Here is an 11,788-nt window from a genome sequence, read left to right on the forward strand (position 1 = left end):
ACTCACCTATCTGTACCTCTGTACTTCTTGGCCTTTCTACAGAGGTGCATCCTCCAGGTTGGCTCCGTATGGCTGGGGCTTCTTATAACATTATGGCCTGGAGTTTTAAGAAACTCCCAATCTTTGCAAACCTTAGGACTAGGGCTGGCAATGTCTCTTAAGTTCATGCTTAATTGGTCAAGGGTGTCACAAACTAGCCCAGATTCAAAGACAAGGAAAACAGACTTCATCGCTTAATAAGAAGAGTGTCAATGAATTTTCAGCCATTTTTAATCCATCACAAATCCATCGTGAGGCTGGATAAAGTTATATGATGTTTAAAGTAGAAAAAGGAAGCATTAAAGAAGTTCTCCGCCAACACAACTAGCTCACACCTGTAATCCTAACAACTTGAGAGGCAGAGATCAGGAGGATCACAGTGGGAAGCCAGCCCCAGCAAATAGTTTATGAGACCCTATCTCAAAAATACCTGACACAAAAACTTACCTGGTAGGGGAGATACCATGATCATGAAGGTGGTTTTCTAGGGTGAGGCTTATTCATTGCACTCCAGATGTGCTGACTCCTGCGATTTCCCCGAATTCAGGAAACTCGACTGCATAATTTGTGGTAGTGGGGGACTGTGTTCATGCTCTCCCCTGAAAAAAAAAAATACCTGACACAAGAAAGGGCTGGGGACGTGGCTCCAGTGGTAGAGCACCTGCCTAGCAAGTGTGAGGCCCTGAATTCAAACCCTAGTGCCACACAAAAAAAAGTTTTCATCTGTTAACCTCTTTTAGCTTTTAAATACCAATTCCAAACTCTTTTTTTTTCTCTTTTACTTAAAAAAAAGAGTAATATAAGTGGTGACATTCTAGGCAGGCTCACTTATACCCACCAACAAAAAGGCAAACACTAGCTAAGCAGGGTGGTACATGCCTGTAATCACAACGCTTGGGAGGCTGAGGCAGGAGGATTATGAGTTCAAGACCAGCCTGGGCTGCATAGCATAACCCTGTCTGGGGCAGGGGGAAAGGCAAGCAATGATGTAAAGTAACATTTTGGAAGTTCGATGTCTTTTCTATCTTGAAGGTTTGCTTTGAATATAGCCCCAGGTTTGCTTTGAAAACATTCCCTTTACATGGCCAGTTAGTCTCTCCATTCTTCTCTGTTGTCACCTTCTCTCTATGCTCCCGAAGTGTGGACACCCACACTCAGTCCTCTGCCCTCTCTTCTAGTCTCTCTCTCCTCTTCTGGTATGAATGTTCTGAATCTTTTCCTTCCACAGTGGTTCTTCAGGGTTCCAGATCAACTGCCAGGCATTATCACCTACATGTATCTCCAAAGATGTGACGTCCTTGTCACCTCCACACAAAGTCTGTCTAGCCTCTTGACTTCCAATCTTCTCATCTTCATTTTCCTTGTTATCCTGGCTGAAAATTGTGAGTGCTTTGTGGCTGGTGTGCTTATTCCTTCTGCCCTCTCTCAAACATCCTTTTAGAAAATTCATCACCAGGTCACAGCAGATACTAACTTGCAGCTTCTCCTGAAACTGTCTCACCTCTCCAATTTTCCCTGCCCTTACCTCCTATGGAGCCATATATTCACGTACCTGGTACAGGTCACTAAATTTGTAAAAGGCCTCCCTCCATCCTACATTCTCTTCACACTCCTGCCAGATTAACACCTCCTCCAGTTTAGAAATTACATCTTAAATTTCTACTCTACAGCACCAACTGTAAATTTTTAATATGGTCACTCAACAAAGTTCATCAGTATATCTCACCTCCTCATGAGTTACAAGTTATAAAAGGATCTTAAATGCTTTGAGCTTCCTGTCACCTCCCTCCCTCCCTTTTTTTGGGGGTGGGGGGTAGTACTAGGGTTTGAACTCAGAGCTTTGTACTTGCTAAACAGAAGCTCTAGTGCTTGAGCCACACCTCCAGCCCTCCCTCCCTTCTTATATGTTATCATGGTCCAATAATCTAGTTCTCTGTTTTCTTTATATTCCCTTAGTCATTATAATTTATTACTTCTTCATTCAGTCAGTGAATATTTACACTCATCTGCATATTTATTGGTTATTTGTTCATTGTTTCTTCTTGGGTTCAATTTCATTCTTCATCAAATGTTTGATACCAGTGGCTCTCCAATTTGACATCCTAGAAGTATAGTACCCAATCCGTACCTCAAAACAATTAAAAATAAATCTCTAAGGGCATCAATATTTTGCAGTTCTCCTCTGGCAATCCCAATGCAAAGTCAGAATTGAGCACTTTCATTTTAGAAATTCCTTCAGTGAAGGTCTCTTAGCACTAAATCCTGTTCACTGTTTTCGTCTGAAAATGTTTATCAAGACATTCCCCTCCATTACAGAATTTAATGTTGTTAGATACAACATTCTAGACTGACAATTACTTTTTTTCACAATTTGAAGATGTAATTCTGCTTCTTCTGGTTTCACTGGTTCTTGCTGTCAGTCTAATTTCCTTCCTTAGCTGGCAATCTTTATTTGCTTTCTGGTTGCTTTTAGGGTTTTCTATTTGTTTTTGGAATTTTCAAGTTTCCTTAAGATGTGCCTGAATATGGAATACATTTTACTTGAAAATAAAATGTCCAGAATTTATTGTATTTCCCAAATGTGAGGATGTATGTGTCTTAACATTTGGGAAAGTTTTCAAAGCATTATTTCTTCTAGTATAACTTTTTTGCCCCTTCTTTCTATTACATCCTCACAAAAGTCCTATTTTATGTATGTCAGTCCCTCTCATTCTGCTCTGCATGACTCTTAATTTTGCTTTCACATTTTCCTTCTTTTTACTTCTCTTCAAGATCTCCCAGCTCACTTTTTGTTCTTCATCTTCACTTAATCTGCTACTTGTCTATCTTTTGAGTTTTTTATTTTCAATTATTTTAGGATTTAACCTCTAGAAGTTCTTTTTTATTCTCCTCCAAACTAGCTAAAAGCTATAGGCATTTATTTAAGTCTCTATTCATTTAAGCACACTTCATTTAGAGAATGTATTCAAAAATTCTGAAGCTTTGGGGACTTCTTTTGTTGTTCTGCTGACTCTCACTTATGGTAGATGGTTTCTTGTGTATGCTGTTATTTTGATTGTGATCTTGAGTTTGGAAGAGATTTAGCTGCAAGAATACTGTGCAATCTATACTTAAGGCATGATCCTGCACAGAGGTACTCATGTCCTTACCAGTCTAGGACCAATTCCATGCTAACCTCTTTGCTTGAATTTCCTGGGCCATACTAGTAAGTAAAACAGGATAGTGTGTATGAATTCTCATCAGACAATTTTTCCTCAGGCAGCCCCATCCTTCTAAGGTGTTTGATCTGTTTACTTTGTTTTTGCCAGTAGATGGATATTTTCTCATATGCTCTCACTGAGGGTGTAGGCCCTGGGAGCTTTGTATGCAGCAGGGAATCTCAGTTCAAATCCCCTGCTGCAGGAATGCCCAAGCCCTCAACTTCTATTACTTGTGGATTTTAAACTGAAGCCATGTGCTTAACTAGCACTAGCAACCCCTCCCAGGTCAGCTAAAGTGAGTGGCTACTTGATGCTCTACTTTTTAACTTCTTCATGTTTTGGTCCCTGAATCTTTCCTTTCCTAGCCTCCTGAAAGCTCTGCTTTGCATTTAAAATTATGTTCATTCCATTTTATTCAACACTCTAGGTTGTTGTTTTGGCTTTCTGTTTTTGTTGTTTTGTTCATCAGAAGAGGCTTTTCAGAGTAATAATAGTAATTTGCCATAAGTGGAAATCCCCATGGCTATTTCCTATAACTTCTTTGAAGAATAGATGGTAATTTGCACTGTGGCTCACATTTTGGGGCAAGCACATTTATTACTAATGATATTTATGAAATAAGTAAGTACATTTTTTATTTACAAAGAATTTCCTTTTTCAAGCAGAGGGAGAAGAAGGGAAGGAAGAAAGGAAAGAAGATAGGAAGGAAGGAAGAAAGGAAGGAAGGAAGGAAGGAAGGAAGGAAGGAAGGAAGGAAGGAAGGAAGGAAGGAAGGGAAAACTTTACGCTGGGCACCAAAAACTTCTTTTTGAACTATATTAAACACTGGTATGGCTTTATTTGAAAAATAACTTGTATACTTTATTCTTTAATAAATAAAGCATTCATTGGGTCAATGGTAGCAAAGTCACTCTCAGAATTAAAACAACCTAGGAAAGGCATTCTATTCTAATATTAGAGATCAAAAAACTAGGGCTGGGGTGTGGCTCCATAGTAGAGTATTTGATTAGCATGAGACCCTGGGATCAATCTCCAGCACTGAGAGAAAAAAAAGATCATAAAACTGGGAAGGGTGGGTAATATTTTCTTAATAATTCACCACTAATAGTTCAGAGCAAATTTAACTTTATATTCCTGGTGGTGAAATATAAATCTAGATAGACTTAATTGGTCTTCCATTTCATAATTCATTTAGTGAAACATCAGAGGTGTGGATGAAATTTAACAAGGAAAAAGTAGAGATGTGGGATAAAATTAGGGTTTCATAATTTAAAAAATCTGTGGATTTCTGTTATTTGAATTATTTCAGACACAAATCAGTTTGGCCTTTTCCACCTAGTCAAAGGCTTCTTTGGACTATTGAGCACTTGCATATTTCTTTCTGTCTTTCTGTACCTTATTGCTGCCATCACCTCCCTATTTGTGCGATCATATCATCAACTCCAAATCATAGAGTGGTCATCCTCCACCGTTTCCTTCTGATTGTTTTTTTTTTAAGCCAGTTTTATATTTCCAAAAGTGGGACTGTTAGAGGAAAGTAAGGGAGGAGGGAATAAAGAGAATGAGAGAGAGTGAATAGTACTGAAATACATCACATCTAACTAGGAATAAGACACAATGGCAATTCAAATACATGCAATGTTATGAAAAACAGGTCACGCTATAGGGAGGTCATATACAAGAAAAGGAGGATAAAAGAAGGAAGCTAAGAAGGTGAATAATGACTGATGTGTGTTCTATACAATAATGAATACAGAATTTTTAAACCTGTCGAAATCACCATAAGAAGGTGACTAAGGTAGAAAGGAGAAAAATAGAGGAGATGAACCAATTTGGGTTGTAACACATATATACATGGAAATGTCACAATGAAATACCCTGTATAGCTATCTTAAATAACAAAAATGTCATTTTTTTTACAAAAACAGAGAACAGGAATGCAAAACAGGTCCTGTCTGGGGGACTGGTATCAGTGGGATGAGGGAGGATATAAAGAAAGGGTGTAGGAGGGTGAATATGGTGCAAATACTCTGTATGCATGTATGCAAATGGAAAAATGAGATTTGTTGAAACTATTCCAGGAATGGAATAGTTGGAGGGGGTGAATTCAACTATGATATACTTTAAGAACTTTTGTAAATGTCACAAAGGTACCCCCAGTACAATAATAAGCAAATAAATTTTTTTTTCATTTTCCTTTTTTTATTCATATGTGCATACAAGGCTTGGGTCATTTCTCCCCCCTGCCCCCACCCCCTCCCTTACCACCCACTCCACCCCCTCCCGCTCCCCCCCTCAATACCCAGCAGAAACTATTTTGCCCTTATCTCTAATTTTGTTGTAGAGAGAGTATAAGCAATAATAGGAAGGAACAAGGGGTTTTGCTGGTTGAGATAAGGATAGCTATACAGGGCATTGACTCACATTGATTTCTGTGCATGGGTGTTACCTTCTAGGTTAATTCTTTTTGATCTAACCTTTTCTCTAGTTCCTGGTCCCCTTTTCCTATTGGCCTCAGTTGCTTTAAGGTATCTGCTTTAGTTTCTCTGCATTAAGGGCAACAAATGCTAGCTAGTTTTTTAGGTGTCTTACCTATCCTCACCCCTCCCTTGTGTGCTCTCACTTTTATCATGTCCTCATAGTCCAATCCCCTTGTTGTGTTTGCCCTTGATCTAATGTCCACATATGAGGGAGAACATACAATTTTTGGTCTTTTGGGCCAGGCTAACCTCACTCAGAATGATGTTCTCCAATTCCATCCATTTACCAGCGAATGATAACATTTTGTTCTTCTTCATGGCTGCATAAAATTCCATTGTGTATAGATACCACATTTTCTTAATCCATTCGTCAGTGCTGGGGCATCTTGGCTGTTTCCATAATTTGGCTATTGTGAATAGTGCCGCAATAAACATGGATGTGCAGGTGCCTCTGGAGTAACAGTCTTTTGTGTATATCCCCAAGAGTGGTATTGCTGGATCAAATGGTAGATCGATGTCTAGCTTTTTAAGTAGCCTCCAAATTTTTTTCCAGAATGGTTGTACTAGTCTACATTCCCACCAACAGTGTAAGAGGTTTCCTTTTTCCCCGCATCCTCGCCAACACCTGTTGTTGGTGGTGTTGCTGATGATGGCTATTCTAACAGGGGTGAGGTGGAATCTTAGTGTGGTTTTAATTTGCATTTCCTTTATTGCTAGAGATGGTGAGCATTTTTTCATGTGTTTTCTGGCCATTTGAATTTCTTCTTTTGAGAAAGTTCTGTTTAGTTCACATGCCCATTTCTTTATTGGTTCATTAGTTTTGGGAGAATTTAGTTTTTTAAGTTCCCTATATATTCTGGTTATCAGTCCTTTGTCTGATGTATAATTGGCAAATATTTTCTCCCACTCTGTGGGTGTTCTCTTCAGTTTAGAGACCATTTCTTTTGATGTACAGAAGCTTTTTAGTTTTATGAGGTCCCATTTATCTATGCTATCTCTTAGTTGCTGTGCTGCTGGGGTTTCATTGAGAAAGTTCTTACCTATACCTACTAACTCCAGAGTATTTCCTACTCTTTCTTGTATCAACTTAAGAGTTTGGGGTCTGATATTAAGATCCTTGATCCATTTTGAGTTGATCTTGGTATAGGGTGATATACATGGATCTAGTTTCAGTTTTTTGCAGACTGCTAACCAGTTTTCCCAGCAGTTTTTGTTGAAGAGGCTGCTATTTCTCCATCGTATATTTTTAGCTCCTTTGTCAAAGATAAGTTGCTCATAGTTGTGTGGCTTCATATCTGGATCCTCTATTCTGTTCCACTGGTCTTCATGTCTGTTTTTGTGCCAGTACCATGCTGTTTTTATTGTTATTGCTTTGTAATATAGTTTGAAGTCAGGTATTGTGATACCTCCTGCATTGTTCTTTTGACTGAGTATTGCCTAAATATTATTTTTTAAAAGACACAATGAAACACACTGAAAACTGTTGAATGATACTGGGTAGGGGGAAAGAGGTAAGGAAGAGTAATAGAGGGGTTTAGATCAATTAAAGTAAAATATTTTTACTGGTAAAATACCAAGGCAAAACCCTACTGAACAATGAACAGACACTTAAACAATGAAGGGCAGGAATGTTATGGGAAGGGTATTAATGGTGGGGGGGGGGGTGTGAATGAAGAGGGGTAAAGAAGAGTGAATACAGTCAATGTATTTTCTACACATGTAGGAATATGGAACTTTGAAACCTGTTAAAACCATTTTAAGAAGAGGGGAGAAGATGGAGAATCATGGAGAGGATGAATAAAACCAGGGTTTGGTTGCTTATGGAAATGTTGCAATGAAACCCCCAGTATGACTACTGTATACCAATTAAAACATCAAAAATAAAATAAACTTTTTAAAAAAATCCAGTCCTCTACTGAATTAATAGCAAAGATAAATTACTTCAGGGACTGTGGAATTTTTACCCTACAGAGCCCACACAAAAGCAGAGTACAATTAATTTCCTATTATCGTCTGTGTTCTGTCCTCCAACCAAACCCTCTGCTCCATGAGAGAGGGAGCCAAGTTTTCAGGCCTCCCCAGGGTCTCTGTGGCAGGCTCTGGGTTTAGTGCAGGCTCAAATCCAGGTGAGTACTTGATGATAATGATTGTCCTAGTCACAATCATCATTATCATCAAAACTCTTGCTATAAATTGAGCACATGCTTTCAGATCCAGTTTTCAGTCTTGAAATAATCCCGGGAATTATTATTATAGTTATGATTATCCTCCTTTTATACATGGGAAAGCTGAGTCTCAGAAAGAATAAGTAATTCAATCAAGGTCACACAGACCATAAATAGTGGCCTACAAGGCAACTTTGTAAACTATTCCTGGCAGATAAAATTTTTAATGCATTCCTATGGAGGAGAAAAATTTGCCCTCTCCTGGGTAGATGCAGCAGCCCCATGGACACACAGCTTGATCAAGAGAGTAGAGTGGATGTCACCCTTCAGTGGGGAGCTTTTGTGGAGTGCACAATCTGCACTAATCTTCAAGCCCACAAGTCTTTGATTCCAAAGCCCATGGTCTTTCCAGCTCCTATGACTGGCCATTGATCCCTTGGTATTTGTCCTTAAAACAGTTAAGATGTCCCTTGTTTCCTGTCAGTCATTTCCAAACAATTTGAATTTTTGTTTGTGGATGGTTTGATTTGCCTGAGTTTTGGGTTCTGATGCCTCACCCTGGTCTTCCATCACTGTCTGATGATAAAGAGAACCCAACCACAGTGCTTTCTTTTCTTGATTCCCACCAAGAGCCATTTTGGTGACAGAAGTGGGTGAGGACAGTATGGATAGTGCAACCCCAGTCTTTGCCACCATTACAGTGAGTTTTCACAGTATTACTATAACTAAAAAACCTAGCCTCCCATTCCCTGTTGTAACAACATGACTGCACATCTCCAGCCCCAAACAGCGAAGGGGAACCCTGACAAATTGCAAAGCATAAGCAGCAATAGCAGGCACCAGGGTAATAATTTATTTTTAATGCCATGCTGTCTTTAACAGTGCAATTTCCTCCAGGGTGTTTGCTTTGAGATTGCAAGATAATTACATCTCAGAAACCAGGCTAATTACAGTTAACAGCCTGAAAACCAAAGGAACCCTTCCCTCTATCCCCCCACCCCACCTTTTTTTCCACTAGAATACAACATGAATTCCAGTTCAAATGTGCAGCATTGTTTAGGAAACTGATTTGACTACAGCTTAGAGGTTCATTCTCCCCCTCCTTGTAGCAAGTGTAAAACTTGCAGTGATGTGTATCAAAAAGACCTGGGTAGCACAGCCTCAGTGATTTGAATAAATAGTGGTGTTGAAGAAAAGAAGCAATGATGGCAATTTTCCAATAAGGATGGAAGTCTAAATGTTTCTGGAGGAAAACCGGGTGTGAGTGTGTGTGATGCTACCTTAAAAGACCTTTGGGGTAATCAACCAAATTGGGTCACTTGTAGAATTGAGAACCTGAAAGGGATTCAACAAATCATTTGGTCAGTTTTCATTATTCTTAAACATACAAAGTGCTAAGCAATATGTACTGGTCATAAACGTCTCAACCATGACAATTCTATGATTTGATCATTCACTTGGAAAATATTTCTTACCCTCTCCACAGGCACCATGCACGGGCTAGGGGTGGGCAGTTGGATTTCTTGATTTTTTTTAATCACCCTTCCATGGGAAAGTTCTCCTAATCCTAAATTCATGTTAGTGAAGTTCTCAGACTGCTGTGGTTTGAATATGGTATGTCCCCCCCTGAAGATTCATGTGCTGGAGGTTTGGTCACCAGTGTGGTGGTGTTGGGGTGGTGGAACCTTTAAGAGACAGGGCCTACTCGAAGGAAATTAAGTCATTACTCCCAAAAGAGATTAATGCAGGTCTTGTGGGGCTGGGTTGTTATAAGGGAGTCTAGCACTCTCCTTAACTCCCTTTTTTGGTGCCATTCACCTCTTCTGCACACATGCCTGCCATTGTCATTCCATCTGTCATGAGGCCCTCACCAGAGCTGAGCAAATGCCAGTGCCATGCTCCAGAACCTTCAGAACTATGAACTAATAAAACTCTTTTCTTTATTAAGTAGTCAGCCTCTGGTGCTTTGTTATAGTAACACAAAGCAAACTAAGACACAGAACCTAAGCCCTACTGTGTTTTAGCTGAAATAAAGACTCTCCTTTGGATGGCATAAGTTCTACTCAAGTACCTCCCAATTTTTTAATAATTTTTATTATTTCTTGATTTGCCTCCAGTTTCTATTAGTTTTAATATAGATGGGGTGAATATGATCAAAGTATTATATATGATATTGTAAAAATTGCAATTAAATCTCTTTATACAATTGGTTTATGCTAATGAGAAATAAAATGTGAAAGCCAAACCATAGCTAGCTCTGGCTCAATTTGGCATCTCATAGGAGCTTGTGCCTCTATTTTCTTCTGTCCATTGGCAAAGAGAAAAGGAAATTCAACATTCTGAACTTCCAGGTGAAATCCATTCCCATTCCTGCAATGCCTACATAATTTATCTACCTGGTGCCATGTTCTGAAACATAACCTTTCTAAAGCCAGGCTTCTTCATCCAGCTTCTGCAGAATGCCATTCGTTTCTCCTCCATGCAGACGGAGCTCACTCAGAAACACAACATACTGGTCTTTCCATCAGCCTCCTTGCTAGAAGGTCCCAGTTGTTAATAATGTAAAAATTGAATGCAAATGGTATTTCTCATAGTAACAACTCCTTGCAACACTGCCTGACTTCATTCATTCTTTTAACAAACATGTACTGGGTGCTCACCGTGGGGGAGGGGACTCCACCATCTTTGTTCCTGTTCACCTGGTCCTCTTTATTAGCTCTGCCCTGCAAGAGGAGAAACTGCTAGACTCCATTGACTGGTGGAAAGGGTTTCCTTGCTCTAAAAGTCAGCCCCCAGGTGCAATGCTCCCCTTTCCTCTGCCTCAGACTTGGGTAGATGCTGGTGCTAGAAGGGGGTCGGTCACCCTATGAACCTTCCTCTTCTACTTCAAGGGCTGATTGGGAAATGTTCCCAGAGCCCCTCGTGGGATACACCACTTTTGTCTGCTCTTTGTCTCTATCTCTACACAGGCATACCAAAGCATTATGGTCCTAAGGTTCAGATTAGGCCTGTATGTAACAGTGCAACTACTCTACAGAACTCAGGGGAGAAGGAAAAGAAAATGATAGAGCATCAACAATATCAAAAAACATAACATCTGTGAAGGCGGAGGATGTAACGATACATATTAAAAGCTATTGAAAAATGGGGGAAGAGGCAAGGAGTAAGAGAGAGTAACTGATGGGATTAAACTGACAAAGAAAAGTAGACTCACAGTGGGGATACATTAAGAAACCCCTTTGAACATTGACTTAGGAATTAATAACAAAAGAACAGGAGTGTAAAACAGGTACAGTGGGAGAGGGAGTACTTGTGGAAGGGGGGATGGTGAATAAAGATGAAGGTGAGGGAATATGGTTAATGACTTCATACACGAAGCAGAACAATGAAACCTCTTGCAATTACTTTAAATGGGGCAGGGAGGGGGAGATAGTTGGGGGTGGGAATCTAACCAATGTACAATGTAAGTCTATTTGGAATTGTCACAATGAATTTCCCTCTGTACAATGAATATATCCTAATAAAAATAAAAATCTTTTTTAAAATGATTCAGGTTAGGGGTTTCTAGGGAGGTTAGGCCCACTTTATCCTCAAACCTAAGCCATGTCTCCTTTCTAGTTTTATCACTGAGTCCTAAATTGGCATTACTGGTTGCTTGCCTGAGTAAGACTCTTCATTCCTACTTTGCTGATATTCATTATAAACTTAGCTTCCTCAGAAAGACCTTGGGAAGGGAAGGAAGCTAGACAGGACATGATTTGGGCATCAGGGCCATGACATCATCACATTAGTCAAAATCAGTGGACAACCTCCAATCTCTAAATGAGTGCTAGGCACAAGAAGAGGAAGTCATATGAAGAAAGCCTTTTCCTAGTAGAGGGCTTACAATATACTGGATATTTTA

General features: G+C 39.6%; 1 non-coding gene across 1 annotated transcript; it reads left to right on the plus strand.

The window, feature by feature from the left end:
• Positions 1–478: 478 nt before the first annotated feature.
• On the plus strand, positions 479–641 carry LOC141418746 (U1 spliceosomal RNA). Its single transcript, XR_012443390.1, has one exon. It is a non-coding gene; the product is annotated as a U1 spliceosomal RNA (small nuclear RNA).
• The last annotated feature ends 11,147 nt before the right edge of the window (positions 642–11,788 follow it).

The sequence above is a fragment of the Castor canadensis genome, chromosome 17 (genome assembly GCF_047511655.1).
Source record: "Castor canadensis chromosome 17, mCasCan1.hap1v2, whole genome shotgun sequence".
Taxonomy (NCBI): Eukaryota; Metazoa; Chordata; class Mammalia; order Rodentia; family Castoridae; genus Castor; species Castor canadensis.